The sequence below is a fragment of the Poromitra crassiceps genome (genome assembly GCF_964638095.1).
Source record: "Poromitra crassiceps genome assembly, chromosome: 4".
Lineage (NCBI taxonomy): Eukaryota > Metazoa > Chordata > Actinopteri > Beryciformes > Melamphaidae > Poromitra > Poromitra crassiceps.
Genome location: NC_139626.1, coordinates 9,041,180 through 9,057,371, shown reverse-complemented (window position 1 = coordinate 9,057,371; position 16,192 = coordinate 9,041,180). Strand labels below are relative to the sequence as shown.

The 16,192-nt window shown below is 45.0% G+C and overlaps 1 protein-coding gene across 1 annotated transcript in view; it reads left to right on the top strand.

The window, feature by feature from the left end:
• cacna1g (calcium channel, voltage-dependent, T type, alpha 1G subunit) overlaps positions 1 to 16,192 on the top strand; it is a gene marked incomplete at both ends in the record, with an annotated part of 368,718 nt that overhangs the window by 237,908 nt on the left and 114,618 nt on the right.

Sequence of the window (16,192 nt, the reverse complement as noted above, 5' to 3'; positions counted from 1 at the left end):
ACAATTAACACATAACCTTTTCATGCCATGATGCCGATGATACATTTATATTCCAAATACCGTAGTATTGCCGTGATCTGATGTAAAAATTGACTATGACTCAAACTTGACATTTATCAAATGTTTTAATCGATTGATTAAACACTGCATGAGCAGTTGACACAAGGTCTTCTTATATGAATAATAAAATCAAACCATAAAATAACATACATCATGTAATGACATGAGGAACTAGTGCTGGAGATGGCGGAGGAGATGAGGAGGTAGAGAGAAACAGACAAGTCGATTCTGAGTGTTTCCACAGCACAGACAGCATCCTCAACTTATCCAACAGTGCAACAGCCAACTTAAAGTGACACTCCACCTGACCACAGCAGCATTAACACATTCAGTTCAAATAAGCTCCAGTCAATAAAACTGCACAACTTACAATAAACATAAACAGCAGCATACATTTACTCACTGTGTTTTGGATCACATTCAACATGTGTTCTATGGCAGCATGTCAGCACCAAAACAGACAATCTAGAGCTTACAGCTAACTGTGAGCCTGTAGATTGCCTGTGATGCTGCCATTTCTATGAGATCCAAAGACTGGAATCAGTCCTGGCCTGCATGGACACTGGCCAACTCTTAAAGTTAGGCCTCCTGGGGGCCTTTCCCTTGGAGAACCACACCTTAACATCCTGCCTGGCATCATAGTCCTCCAGTGCTGGACCCTCAACACTAATACGTAGAGATGCTCCGATCAGCTTTTTTGAGGCCGATCACCGATCACCGATCACTGGAAGCAGTATCTGCCGATCCCGATATGGCCGATCACCGATCACCGCGTCAAATCCATCAATTCAAGCCTTCTATTTATTGTGTCGCATTATTCATATATTTAATTATTCTTAACAACATCGACATTGTATATTAAGTATTAAAATTAGGAGATGAGAAAGTATCATGAGTTGGCAACCGTTTTATTATTATTTATTACAGAGTAGACTGTATACTGTAACTTTCCTGTGGAAAAATAAATAGTCTTATAAAACAAAAAATATAATACTATGTACACAACATGTGCACCAACACAGCTTGGAACATGTCTGTGAAAGCTGCAGCGATAGCCTCCGCGGTGTGTGACCCAGAAAACTCTTGTGAGTGAAGTACAACTTTGTTCAGGTCGAACTTTTCATCAATAAACTGCGCAGTTAGGCTCAGCATGGACATAGGACAGACACTCGAACTCCAAATGTCAGTCGTGAAGCTGATTGACGTGGTGTTGTCTTTCATAAGGCTCTCGATGTGCTTGTAAACAATTTGGTATAATTCCGGCAGGCAAACGTCAGTTAAATATTTACGTCCTGGCAGCGTGTAACGTGGATCCAAGCAGGATATGAGGCGTTTGAACCCGAGGTCTTCCACAACAGACAGCGGCTGCTGATCAAGACATATGAATTCCATTAGCTTTGCATTTATTTCTTTTCGTTTCTTGCTGTCGTTGCTGACTGTTATTTCCATCAGTCTTTGTGTTGCTGACTTCGCCTCTGGTGAAATAAAGTCGTGGCGGTGGTTTCAATTGTTTTCAGAGTGAAAAAAGTCCGCTGCTCAGCAAGCTCCTGTAGTTAGTTGAGCTGCAGCGCTCTGCTAGGCCGCAGGGTGTTTGGTGAAGCCGCGGTCTTGCCTGGTGAGAGGCCGCGGGGTACAGGGCAGGCTTCACTCTGTTGCGCCTCTTCCCTCCGTGCGCAGCGCAGCGCATGCCTGAGTTTGACTAACTACAAAGTGATATCCATTCTCCTGGCGGATTGTCACATTCGCCCATGCGGTATCTCCTTTGAGCACACAATGCAAACGGCAACAAGTTGTAAAATTGCCAGACAGGCGACGCCATGTTAGCTGCTCTGCTGTTTGTTCTCGCCCAAGCTGCTTTCGCTATAGAGAGAGTGCAACTTCCAAACACTTTTTCGCCACTACCCGGTGTGTGTATTGTGAGTGAGTGACGTAACCGCTGTCTTGCAGCACAGAGGCACGCGCAGGCAGACGGGGAGCAGAGGGGACAGAAAGATGCGATCTGAAGCAGGCGATTGGTTGGGGGGGAAAAAAATATTATCCTCTCTCATTCTCCCAAGTCGCACGAGTGCGACCTGATTGCAAATTAACTCGCACATTTTGAAATTAGGTGGCACATGCGACCTAATAGGTCGCACTTTGGAGCCCTGCGCCTGAGAGCCTGGTTGTCAGGGGTCGCCCCTCGGAGATTCCAGGCGGACGGGCAGCACCCATGCATCGGATTGTCCGCTCGTTGCACACAGAAGTAGCTGGCTGCCTGGTACTCGGCGGATCCCACTCGCGTAGCACGACAACACGCTGAATCTCACTCGATTTGGGGTGAACACGCCAGGATTGACCAATGCCGAAGCCAGTCCCCAGAATTGTCAAATCAAATCATCGACATGCTACTATGACCCGCCTCTCAACCTGTCATCTCAGACGGACTCCGACCCATGCGCCACTACGGGTTCAGTTTGACTTTAACATGCGACCACCAGCTCCTACCAGCTCCTAGCCATGTAACATGAGCAATCAAGACAGTGTTAATAGCCTCAACTACAATGGAACTATGGTGAGCTAGCTACTGTAACGATGGTTAGCTAGCTACTGTAATGATGGTTAGCTAGCTACTGTAACGATGGTTAGCTAGCTACTGTAACGATGGTTAGCTAGCTACTGTAACGATGGTTAGCTAGCTAACTGTAACGAACAAGCTGGCAACTCCTCCTTCCTGTTGAGTTGTAAGTTTAGAATAAAGCTGAGGACGTCCATTATGGCCGCTAGAGGACATGTGACGCCACCTGCAAGCCCTCTCTAGCACCCCTCCCTGCATGATGCCCTCACTGCATGATGCCCTCGCTGCTGACACTAACCGGTTTGCTTGCTTGCTTTGATTTAGTGGGTGACGTGTACTGTAACGTTTTTTCTTTTTCCGTGTCCTTTAAAAAGCAGACTCCACTGAAAAGCTCCCTCTCCTCGGATTCAACGCTCCCTCCCCCCCAACATCCCACCCCTCTCTTTCCCTCTCCAGCCTCGGGATAAACACTGCGCCAACGCTGCCAAATGTCTCTCTCTCTCTGTCTCATAGCCTCTGTTTGATCTGGCCGGAGGACAGGCAGCGAGTGTCTCTCTCTCTGTCTCATAGCCTGTGTTTTCTCTGGCTGGAGGACAGGCAGCGAGTGTCTCTCTCTCTGTCTCATAGCCTGTGTTTTCTCTGGCTGGAGGACAGGCAGCGAGTGTCTCTCTCTCTCTGTCTCTGTCTCATAGCCTGTGTTTTCTCTGGCTGGAGGACAGGCAGCGAGTGTCTCTCTCTCTCTCTGTCTCATAGCCTGTGTTTTCTCTGGCTGGAGGACAGGCAGCGAGTGTCTCTCTCTCTCTGTCTCTGTCTCATAGCCTGTGTTTTCTCTGGCTGGAGGACAGGCAGCGAGTGTCTCTCTCTCTCTCTGTCTCATAGCCTGTGTTTTCTCTGGCTGGAGGACAGACAGTGAGTGTCTCTCTCTCTGTCTCATAGCCTGTGTTTTCTCTGGCTGGAGGACAGACAGTGAGTGTCTCTCTCTCTCTCTCTCTCTCTGTCTCATAGCCTCTGTTTGATCTGGCTGGAGGACAGGCAGTGAGTGTCTCTCTCTCTCTCTGTGTCTGTCTCATAGCCTCTGTTTTCTCTGGCTGGAGGACAGACAGTGAGTGTCTCTCTCTCTCTCTCTCTCTCTCTCTGTCTGTCTCATAGCCTCTGTTTCCTCTGGCTGGAGGACAGACAGTGAGTGTCTCTCTCTCTCTGTCTGTCTCATAGCCTCTGTTTCCTCTGGCTGGAGGACAGACAGTGAGTGTCTCTCTCTCTCTGTCTGTCTCATAGCCTCTGTTTCCTCTGGCTGGAGGACAGACAGTGAGTGTCTCTCTCTCTCTGTCTGTCTCATAGCCTCTGTTTCATCTGGCTGGAGGACAGACAGTGAGTGTCTCTCTCTCTCTCTGTCTCATAGCCTGTGTTTTCTCTGGCTGGAGGACAGACAGTGAGTCTCTCTCTCTCTCTCTGTCTCATAGCCTCTGTTTTCTCTGGCTGGAGGACAGACAGCGAGTGTCTCTCTCTCTCTCTGTCTCATAGCCTCTGTTTTCTCTGGCTGGAGGACAGACAGTGAGTGTATCTCTCTCTGTCTCATAGCCTCTGTTTTCTCTGGCTGGAGGACAGACAGTGAGTGTCTCTCTCTCTGTCTGTCTCATAGCTTCTGTTTTCTCTGGCTGGAGGACAGGCAGCGAGTGTCTCTCTCTCTCTCTGTCTCATAGCCTCTGTTTTCTCTGGCCGGAGGACAGACAGTGAGTGTCTCTCTCTCTCTTTCTGTCTCATAGCCTCTGTTTTCTCTGGCTGGAGGACAGACAGTGAGTGTCTCTCTCTCTCTCTGTCTGTCTCATAGCCTCTGTTTTTTCTCTGGCTGGAGGACAGACAGTGAGTGTCTCTCTCTCTCTCTGTCTGTCTCATAGCCTCTGTTTTCTCTGGCTGGAGGACAGACAGTGAGTGTCTCTCTCTCTCTCTCTCTCTCTCTCTCTCTCTCTCTCTGTCTCATACCCTCTGTTTTCTCTGGCTGGAGGACAGGCAGAAGGAGAGAGAGAGGGATGGGGGATGAGTGGTGGCTTTTTGGGGAGGCCTCGGAGCAGCCAGATAAATCCGGCGGGACCGGAGGAGGAGAGCTAAAAAAGATCAGCTCTGTTTGCATGACTCAGTGGCTTAAGGCAGGGCCAATGCTCTCTGAAACCAGGCCTTTGAAAAACACATGGAAGCAAGTCTCGTCCTCGTTGAACGGTATCCAGAAATGATCCCGGACTTTTCCAGCGGGCAAACGTTCCAAATTCTTCTAAGCTTTTGTATCTGCTTGGAATACAGACGGCCTTGAAAAGGGGATTTTTTTTTTTTTGGTGTGTGTGGAGTCTGCTGGCTGCTCCAATAGTTAACCCTGTCATCAAAGTTGTATTCTGTTATTACTGTCTGTTACTGCGTTATTACTATCTCTACACTGTATTGATATACAAGGCACCGGTATCGGTCTGGATGTCATTTTACTGTCCTTTCCTGAGTTTAGTGGTGTGATACTGAACTGCAGCACAGGCAAATCCCATTATGAGGCTGATGAGTCTCAAAAGCAGCTGTGGTAGGATGCAATTTTGGTGGACACACACACGCATATGCGCACACACACACACACACACACACACACACACACACACACACACACACACACACACACACACTACACACACACACACACACTACACACAAGCAGACCAATTCACATCCACCCTCCGTCTCATTCACACCTTTTTGAAGCGGTGTAATTGAGATCCCCCGTGAGCTGCTGGGGTCTATTATTGTCTGGCGATGAGCAGCAGGCCTGGTCTGGCCCATCTCCTGCTCCCAGCACCAGGCCCAAATTGGGGTGGCAGAGTGTAAACAAGCTATCCAAACAAAGCGGGCTATTTCAGGACCAGGGATTTCCCTCAGGCCCGATGCTCTCTGCCCCGAAAACTATCATCCATCCATGCCTCTCCTCGTCTCGGAGGAAACGCCCATTGTCTGAATGACCTCGTACCCAAAGAGCACACTCAGATATATAATCCGGTTAACATTCCCCAGATCATTGTTAAACCAATGATGTGAAAACTACAAAGTGTTTGCTCCTATGCGTCTTATTTAATTCCGTCTCGTCCTGTGATGCCCTAATCTCTCTCTCGCTCTCTCTCTCTCTCTCTCTCTCTATATATATATATATTGTTTCTTTCTTTCTGTCCTGCTTTCTTTCTTTCTTTCATTTTTGTTCAGACTCTTTAACTCTGCTGCAGTGATTTCTAATTTGTTTTTTATCCAGTCAGGCGTTTTGAGAGGATTCACTCTCTGACAGCAGAATTAGTGTCTGGCTATGAGGAAGACGTCCACAGAGGGAGAGAGTAAAGAGACCGTGTGAAGAAAGAGAAGGGGAGAGACAGAGAGACTGGAAGGTCCGCCCAGGGGAAAAGAGGCAGAGAGAAAGAGAGTAAAACTTTGCAGAGGAAAGTCAAACCTGAGCTGGTTGAAATCTCTCTCTGGCAGTCTGACTTTAGCTCCTGCACCACAGCAGCCAACTGTCAAATGGCTTCCAACGCGCACTGCACATACCTGTCAATCAGGGCACTAGGGCGGAGCTGTACACATCCTGGTCTTATCAGCTTCCTCCTGACCACAGTCAGTTATCTTACAGTGTACACTCATCTGCCCCCCGTTTCTACCTTCTAGTGCCACCTGTTGACATATCCAGGGTTTATACAGTACGGTACTGTAAGCAACTATAGATCAGACTAGACCAGACAAGACTAGACTGGAATTGAGACTTGACTATCACCCGATCTGACTGTTGTCACCCATAGATTCATTAGGTTCGTCATCAGCCCCATTCCTATCGCTGATAAACCTGCTAGGAGGTTTCAGTAGGTTTCAATGGCCGTTATCAAACAACTTTATATTTAGGCAAATAAAACAACTTAGGGTGAGGGTGAGGGTTAGGTTTAGTGTTAGAATTCAGCAACAAAACGCGTTAAAATACGAAAACGGAAACCTCTCCTGATAACGAATCGCTGATAACGACCTTCTGCGCCTACTAGCAGGTCAGTAGGGCCGTACTGGCCGATATGAATGGGGTGATAAGACGCTGATAACGACGATTGAATGGGCTGACAATTACCATTGGCTTCAGTTCTCCATGCTAACACGTTATCATAGGCTGCAACGTGCAATTAACATGATCCAAAATATAGTGGAGCAGATTCAATGCACTTTTTCAATGCAAAATCGTTCACATCTGGAAAGAAGCACCAACATTGGCACAAATATAGTGCTTGGGGATTGTTCTTTTGATAAAAAACCTATTAGCCATGCAAAAATCTAGATTTTTCCAAGATGATTGCTATTCTCAGCCCGGAAATACTATTTTGGGGGCAACTTTACGTAGAATTGTCCAATATTTATGATCTTGCGATCAAAACCATACATTTATGACCACAGAGAAGCCAGATTTATTCCACGTAAATCTCAAAATGGCTGGCATTTTAAAAGATGGCTGCCATTTGAGCCATTTTTACCATAACTTCACTGTCCAGGGTGATTTTGATGATTGGTGTCAAATGATTTAAAATTAAACATCAGGGAGACTTCCGGTATGTTGGCGGAGTAGGCAGTCGCAGAGTGAAACCGTGCTCCCGGGCATATCGCAATTCTTATACTAAATGAATCAAAAACTCGCTCCCATCTAGGCTGGGAAGTTAAATGAGTGGAAGGAGAAGGAAAGGTGCCCGAAAAGGCAGAAAAGGTGAGCTACTCACTCGGGAAGAAGAAAACGCCGTAGCAGTGGCTAACTCTGAAGCTAACGTTAGCGTTAGCTTACCTGAAACACCTCAAAGCAGCGAGCAGTCTAGCCCCGGACCAAACATGGACTCCGAACAAATACTCTCAGCAATAAAAGAACTAAAAGCAGACCTCAAGGGGGATAGCGATGGGCTGAGACGGGAGATTAATACTATGGGACAAGAAATCAACGGAAAACTCGATGGTATTGCTGCGGAAATGCAGAGCTTGAAGGACCGAGTGGGAGAGACTGAGTCACGGCTGGAGCGAGTAGAGAGCTGGGCGACGGAGCTAACCGAAGCGCTCTGTGTTAGTATGGACAAACAACGTGTCTTGCAGAACAAGCTAACAGATCTAGAATCCAGATCAAGGAGGAACAACATCCGCATCTTCGGAGTGGCAGAGGGAGAAGAGGGTAACTCAGTGCCGCAGTTTATCGATAAATTCTTCAAAGGCGAGCTGCCACTGCCACAGGATCTGGATTTCAAGATACAGCGGGCCCATCGTTCTCTGGCAAACAAACCTCCGCAAGGCGCTCCACCAAGACCCATCATCATCAACTTCCAGGAGTTTACAACTAAAGAGATGGTGCTGAGGGAAGCTTGGAAGAAGGGGAAGATTCAGTGGAACAACAGACCTATATATTTTGATCATGACTACGCGGTCGAGATTGTCAAGAAGCGCAAGGAGTACAACGGGATAAAGAAAGCGTTAAAGATCAAAGGGGTTCGCTTCCAGACTCCATTCACAAATATGCGGATTCACTGGGACACGGGGATCCAGACGTACGCTAATGCCCAGGAGGCGCATAGGGAGCTGAAGAGACGCGGAGTGCCGGTAGAGGAGCTGGTGCCAACAGAGGGAGACATCAGGATGGAAGTGCAGCTACGGGACGGGACGAGAGGACAACAGACGCCAGCAGATGACCGAGAGAGGAGCCGTGCTGCCGCCATGAGAGCAAGAGAGAAGCTCAGGGAGTATCAGCGCACCCCCAAAATGTGAAGAAGATTAAACAGCGCACTTGCATGACTATAATGAATCCGAGGTATCAACAATAACAATGCCACAAGAATAGGTGAAGAGGATTTAATCAATAGCCGGTATGGGAGCCTAGGCTCCAAGCACAAAAAAAAAAAAAAAAAATGGAAAAATGGAAAAAAAAAAAAAAAAAAAAAAAAAAAAAAAATGTTATCACAACACTACCGATTGGCGGAGTATTATTATCATTTATGTGCCTGGGAGAAACGGTTTCAGTGGGCGGAGACGGTTACGTTGGACTTGTAAGATGGCAGAGTTAAGGTTGACAGCCACTTGTGCCACACTTAGTATAGGACCCTCTCATAGGGAGAGGCTTTTCCATCGACCTACCAACGGGGTCAGAGTAGAGGAGGAAAGAGTGTTTCCTCCTCGTTTGGAGGTCCGTTTAAGTTTAATTTTGGCTGAAATTTGGTTAGGTAAATGTGTTCTATGTGTTCAATGTGTGTCGCGGGGGGCTGCTAATTCTACTACGTGGAAAATGAATGTCGGGGTCTAATGACTTGAAAATTGCATCTTTGAATGTAAATGGCTTAAGCAACCCAGTTAAGAGGAGCAGAGTCCTATCTAAAATGAAAAAAGATAAGACACAAGTGATTTTCTTGCAAGAGACTCATATGTCGAAACAAGAACATGAGAAGTTGAAAAAGTTTGGATATGTAAATTCATTTTTTAGCTCTTGTAAAAATAGTAGGAAAAGAGGAGTGGCTACTCTGATACATAATTCCGTTAATTTTGAATTGATAAAGGAGAAAAGAGATAAAGAAGGCAGATATATGATTATTATAGGGAAGATAGATAATGCTCTGCTCACCTTAATCAATGTGTACACCCCGCCTGAGAGTGATAGAAAGTTCTTCAAGCTCCTCTTCGACGTATTACTTTCCGAAGCAGAGGGGATTTTAGTATGTGCCGGAGATTGGAATACAATCTTAAACTACTCCCAAGATACCACAAGTACAAGCAAACATAGGTCGCAGAGGTCTAAAGATCTTAATATTCTAATTAAGGAGTCTGGCTTGTTTGACGTTTGGAGGAACATAAATGTAGGAGTTAAAGATTACACTCATTACTCAGCAACACATCGGGTGCATTCTAGACTAGATTTCTTTTTGATGAATACTGGAGATAGATATAGGGTGATGGACTGCTCAATAGGAACAGCGGATATATCCGATCACAATATAATTTATCTGACTATACATTTGAATGATAAGCAAAGAAATGGTCTTTGGAGATTGAACGTTAGCATTCTAAACAATGAAAACATGGTGACGCAGATCCAAGAAGAAATCATTGATTGCATAAAGGTTAATGACAATGGTCAAGTGAATCCAGTCCTGGTATGGGATACGGTCAAAGCAGTAATGAGAGGGAAACTAATATCAAAAACGGCATATTTGAACAAGCTAAGGAAATTAAGATATGAGGAGTTACAGAGAAATTTGAGAGAATTAGAGAGGCGACGTCCAATAGAGGGAGATGAAGCATTGGTTGAGCAGTTAAAAGGAGTAAGGAAGCAAATAGAAGATATGGGGAAGGATGAAATAGAGAAGAAATTGAGATTCACAAAACAGACATTCTATGAAGCAGGGCCGAAGGCAACTAAAATCTTAGCGAAACGCCTCAAAAATCAACAAATTAGGAATTCAATACATAAAATTAGGGACCCCTCGGGAAATAAACTTACATATGAGCCAGAAAAGATTCAGAAAATCTTCAAAGAATACTATGAAAACTTATACTCGCAACCTGAGTTGGAAAATGAAGATAGCATTAGACAATTTCTACTAAAATTAGACCTCCCGTCCATAGGTGAGATACAAAATGAAACTTTGACCGATCCCATAACAAGAGAAGAACTGGTTTCTGCAATTGGGAGGCTGAAAGCCAACAAAAGCCCGGGGAGCGATGGCTTTCCAAATGAGTGGTATAAAATCTTTAAAGAGGAACTCGCTTCGGTCCTGCTGAACTCCTTTAACTGGACACTGGACAAAGCTGAGGCTCCCCCATCATGGAAAGAGGCTGTGATCTCGGTCCTACCAAAGGATGGGAAGAATAAAGAGTATTGTGAGTCCTATCGCCCTATATCTATATTGAATGTTGATTATAAACTGTTTACATCTATAATGACTAAGAGAATGGAAGCTATTTTACCAGATTTGATACATGAAGATCAGACAGGGTTTATAAAAGGCAGACAAACGCAGGATCAGACGTACTCTTCATATCATTGAACAGGTGGACAAGCAACATTTAAATGCAGCCCTGGTGAGTCTCGATGCAGAAAAAGCGTTTGATCGGGTCAGTTGGTCTTTTCTGTTTAGAGTACTAGAAAGGTTGGGATTCAACGATCAATTCATAAGATGCATACAAGCTTTATATGACAACCCGACCGCTAGAATAAAGATCAATGGCCATCTGACGGATAGATTCAAACTGTTCAGAGGGACTCGCCAGGGTTGTTGCGCTAGCCCCGCCCTCTTCGCGATTTTCATAGAGCCGCTGGCTCAAGTTATTAGAGAAAGTAGAGAGGTGAGGGGCGTCACTGTAGCAAAAGAGGAACATAGAATAGGTCTGTTTGCAGACGACATTATTGTTTTCCTACAAAATCCAAACTCAACATTTCCCAAGCTTATGTCAATTCTAGATGAATATGGTAAGATGTCAGGTTATAAACTAAACATTACAAAGACTCAGGTTTTGGCATTTAATTTTTCACCCAGTACAGCAATCAGGTTAAAATACAAATTGAAATGGGAGGCAGATTCAATTAAATACCTTGGGGTGCTAATTACCCATGACAAGAACAAAATTTATGAGTCAAATTATAATATTATTAATAATAAGTTAAAGAAGGATTGGTTAAAATGGTCTACGCTGATTATGGATTTTAGTTCTAGAATAGAGGTGATCAAAATGAACGTGTTGCCGAGGCTGTTATACCTCTTTCTATCATTACCGGTTAAGATCCCAGACTCTCAGTTCATATCGTGGGATAAACAGATATCACGATTTATATGGGCAGGTGCCAGGCCCAGGGTGAAATTCAAGACACTCCAGATTGGAAAAGAGAGAGGAGGCCTGGCATTACCAAACATCAGGGAATATTACTATGCTGCTCAACTGAGATATGTTGTCTGCTGGTGCTCTCCGACCTACCGGGCTAGATGGAAAGATATTGAGATGAGTCTGGAGCAAGTTCAACCTCAGACATTACTAGGGGGAAAGGTTCGTGCAATTTTAAAGGGAGATAACAACACTCTAGAAAACTCGTTAATAATTTGGAAAGAAGTGGTTAAAAAATATAACTTAGCAAAAGATAGTAAACTATTGATCTGGCCAGCCCAGTCCCCCAGCTTCAGACCTGGAGAATTGGACAATACCTTTGCAAGGTGGAGGGAAAGGGGTGTGACAGCCATGTGCACACTATTGGAGGGTCACAATTTTAAGTCTTTCGAGAAGTGTAAAACCGAATTTGATCTAGAAAACTGGGACTTATTCAGATATCTTCAGTTAAGACACTTCTTCGATACAGAAATTAAGAAACAAATCTCAGATGAAGGAAATGAAGTGATTGAAGTATTTTTGGGAGCATATAGTCAAACCCCAGCTAAAACTGTTTCTAGATTATATAGAAGTTTGCATAACCGTAATGGGAATAATTCACTGTATGTTAAATCGAAATGGGAGCTAGAACTGGGAATTAATCTGTCAGAGGATGATTGGCTTTCGATATGCGAAACACAACAAACTTCAACAAGCTCCAGAGGATGGAGGGAATTTGGCTGGAAAAATCTGATCCGTTTTTTTATCACACCTCAAATCAAAAACAAACAATTAGGTGAACAGCAGCCCTGCTGGAGACAGTGTGGGGTGGTGAACGCCAATCATTCTCATATTTTCTGGTTTTGCACAAAAATACAATCTTTCTGGGTCACAATTAGTCAAACTGTAAAAGAAGTCTTGGGTTACGAGTTCCCTAGGGAGCCACAGGTTGTGTATCTTGGGTTAATCACAGAAGAGGCCATACATAAGGAGGACTTCTATCTCTTTAAGATTCTCACTCTTGCGGGGAAAAAGGCCATTACGAGGAATTGGCTCAAAGAAGATCCTCCAGGAGCAGATCAATGGTTGGCCATAGTAGAGGAGATTCACTCCATGGAAAAAATGACTTTTCGCATTAGAACGAAGGCCAAGATTCTGGACCGCCGATGGCAAAAGTGGACTGCCTTCAGAGCAAGAGGCGAGCGGAATCCAATAACAGACTAAAGGGAAGGACCCGAGAACAGAGAAGCGTAACCCCCTGCGACAGTTTTTGGTTTTGTTTGTCTCTTTTTGTCCCTGTCTTCTTTTCCTTTCAATTGTCGATGTATGTCTATGCACTTTTGTTAACTCAAAATAAAGAGTTTAAAAAAAAAAAAATTAAACATCAGAATTCCTTTTTATATCTCCTGCCATTTACTCTCTCTAAGTAATGTGAAAAATATGGGTAAACATTATTTGAGCAAAACTTTTATTCGAAATGATGTACAGCAAATTGACATTTTTTGCACGAGCGATCCTTTGGTTACTATTGAATACACATAAGCTATGACCAAATAAATAAATAAATAAATGCATAAATTCATTATTTGATCTAATAAATACCCTTTTTATAGAGATCTTGCTGTAAAGAATTTACATCCATTTTTGCTAAAACAATAAATAGCCATGAAAGAATGGGAGTCAAGGTGAGGGCAAGAAAACAACAGTCGCCCAGCAGGTAGTCCATCGCCGCCACGTCCACGTCCACGTCTTCTGATGGCACAGGGGACACAGCATTCTTCTGATTACATACAAATGACATACAATGCATTGAAGACATCTGTAACCTTAATAACCTGACCATTCGAGGATCACCAGTTAAGTTATAGAATGTGTGCAATGTGCATGTATAATCAACTAACCAGTATGCTTTGGGTTGAAACGGAGCCTAATCTTCACATGTGCAGCTACACAGTGCTGTCCATGCAAGACTGTAGCATTGCACCTTCCACGGCATTCAAATCTGCATCCACACTTGGTCAGTCAGAAGGACTTCATGCTTTTGGTTGACAAAGTAATGATTGACACCATATGCATCCAGTCTGGTAGGCAGCACACTTTACATGCTGCAGTAGAGCAGCTTGAGTAGGTGGGATGGCTTCGCATGGGCTCTGCTTCCGAACAAACATGTCCAGCCTTGCCTCATCAACAGCATCAGCTGTAATGGACCTGTCAAACATCATGACTACAAAGTTACTACAAAGATCTTCATGTCGGCATCATCTGTTGGTAGATACTGGCTGAGTTTGCTGAAAACATCGGAAGCCTAGTTATAAACGTCCCAGGTTTGCCATGCAGTCTTCTGTAAATAAAGCCACAAATGACATAAACTGACAGTCCTTCAAGTCAGTTCTGGTTGAGCACAAAGTCCTTCATCACTTCATCACTTTTGATGATTGGTGTCAAATGATTTAAAATTAAACATCAGAATTCCTTTTTATATCTCCTGCCATTTACTCTCTCTAAGTAATGTGAAAAATATGGGTAAACATTATTTGAGCAAAACTTTTATTCGAAATGATGTACAGCAAATTGACATTTTTTGCACGAGCGATCCTTTGGTTACTATTGAATACACATAAGCTATGACCAAATAAATAAATAAATAAATGCATAAATTCATTATTTGATCTAATAAATACCCTTTTTATAGAGATCTTGCTGTAAAGAATTTACATCCATTTTTGCTAAAACAATAAATAGCCATGAAAGAATGGGAGTCAAGGTGAGGGCAAGAAAACAACAGTCGCCCAGCAGGTAGTCCATCGCCTCCACGTCCACGTCCACGTCTTCTGATGGCACAGGGGACACAGCATTCTTCTGATTACATACAAATGACATACAATGCATTGAAGACATCTGTAACCTTAATAACCTGACCATTCGAGGATCACCAGTTAAGTTATAGAATGTGTGCAATGTGCATGTATAATCAACTAACCAGTATGCTTTGGGTTGAAACGGAGCCTAATCTTCACATGTGCAGCTACACAGTGCTGTCCATGCAAGACTGTAGCATTGCACCTTCCACGGCATTCAAATCTGCATCCACACTTGGTCAGTCAGAAGGACTTCATGCTTTTGGTTGACAAAGTAATGATTGACACCATATGCATCCAGTCTGGTAGGCAGCCCACTTTACATGCTGCAGTAGAGCAGCTTGAGTAGGTGGGATGGCTTCGCATGGGCTCTGCTTCCGAACAAACATGTCCAGCCTTGCCTCATCAACAGCATCAGCTGTAATGGACCTGTCAAACATCATGACTACAAAGTTACTACAAAGATCTTCATGTCGGCATCATCTGTTGGTAGATACTGGCTGAGTTTGCTGAAAACATCGGAAGCCTAGTTATAAACGTCCCAGGTTTGCCATGCAGTCTTCTGTAAATAAAGCCACAAATGACATAAACTGACAGTCCTTCAAGTCAGTTCTGGTTGAGCACAAAGTCCTTCATCACTTGTGTTAATGGAAGGGAGTGGACTTGGTTCAGGCGATGTGTGCCCAGCGCTTGGCGGATCCGGATCCGACACACGTGGGCCAGACTGAGAGGACATCTGTTGGCCTCCAGAAAGACCCTGAGAGCCTCGGGATCCGCCCATTTCTCCAGCTGTGCCTGCTCTGCGGTCACCAGGGCCGGGTCGGCGCCATGGTCCAGGAGCAGCTGGACAAAGGCAGCATCGCACCCTTCCCTCAGCAACACCTCCAGCAGGCGAGAAGCCACGTCACGGGTCAGAACGCCGGCCTGGAGCAGCAGGCGGAAGCAGTCCAGGTGGTGGAAGGTGGCGCTGATATGGAGAGGAGACCTGACAATGTCATCGCTGTCCATGTCAACAGCAACACGGAACCTGATGAGTTCCTGCAGTATCTCCAACCTTCCCGCCTGGGAAGCCCAGAAGACCGCGGTGTATGGGGATGAGCGTCTTCTTATGTTGGGGTCGGCCCCGGCTTCCAAGAGGATCCGGACACAGTCCAGTTGGCCGGTGACCACGGCCCAGTAGAGAGGCATGTAGTCATTCTCATCAGCTAGGTCTACCTGGGCTCCCTGGGTGATCAGGTAGGCCACACAGGCATCGTGACCGTGCATGGCTGCGTGCCCCAGAGGGGTGCTCCTCCAACAGTTGTAGCCCACCTCCCTCCGCTCATTGATCCACCTTCTGAAGCGGTCTTCCTGCAGCAGGGTCCTCAGTTTGTTCAGGTCTCCTGCATAGGCGGCATCATGGAGCTGCCAGGCATCATGCCCTACTTGAGTAGCCATTCACTGTACCACGCCGACTATGTGTGTGTCTCAAACGGAAGGCTTCATGAAGGGACTGAAGTGTGTGTTGGACATTATGACACCGTAAAATGATGACATCATGACATGACATCAGAACATTATGACATCAGAACATGACATCATGACATTATGACATCATGATGTCATTATGGGGAGAAGAGAGTGGGTGGAGGGAGGAGGTCCCCAGGGGGCATGGGAGAGGATCGGGTTTTACAGAATGTAGGGATAAATCCAGAAGGAGGCGGTAATGCAACTTATTAAACTACTTTGGCATCATTACTTTCAACAAATTAACTGCAGTAGCAGACATCGCTGCCCCGGAACCATCCCGAAAAATAATTTAAACCGTCAGGAAGTCAGTGTAAACCGTCCAAAATTCTCAATGTTATCCTTTTCC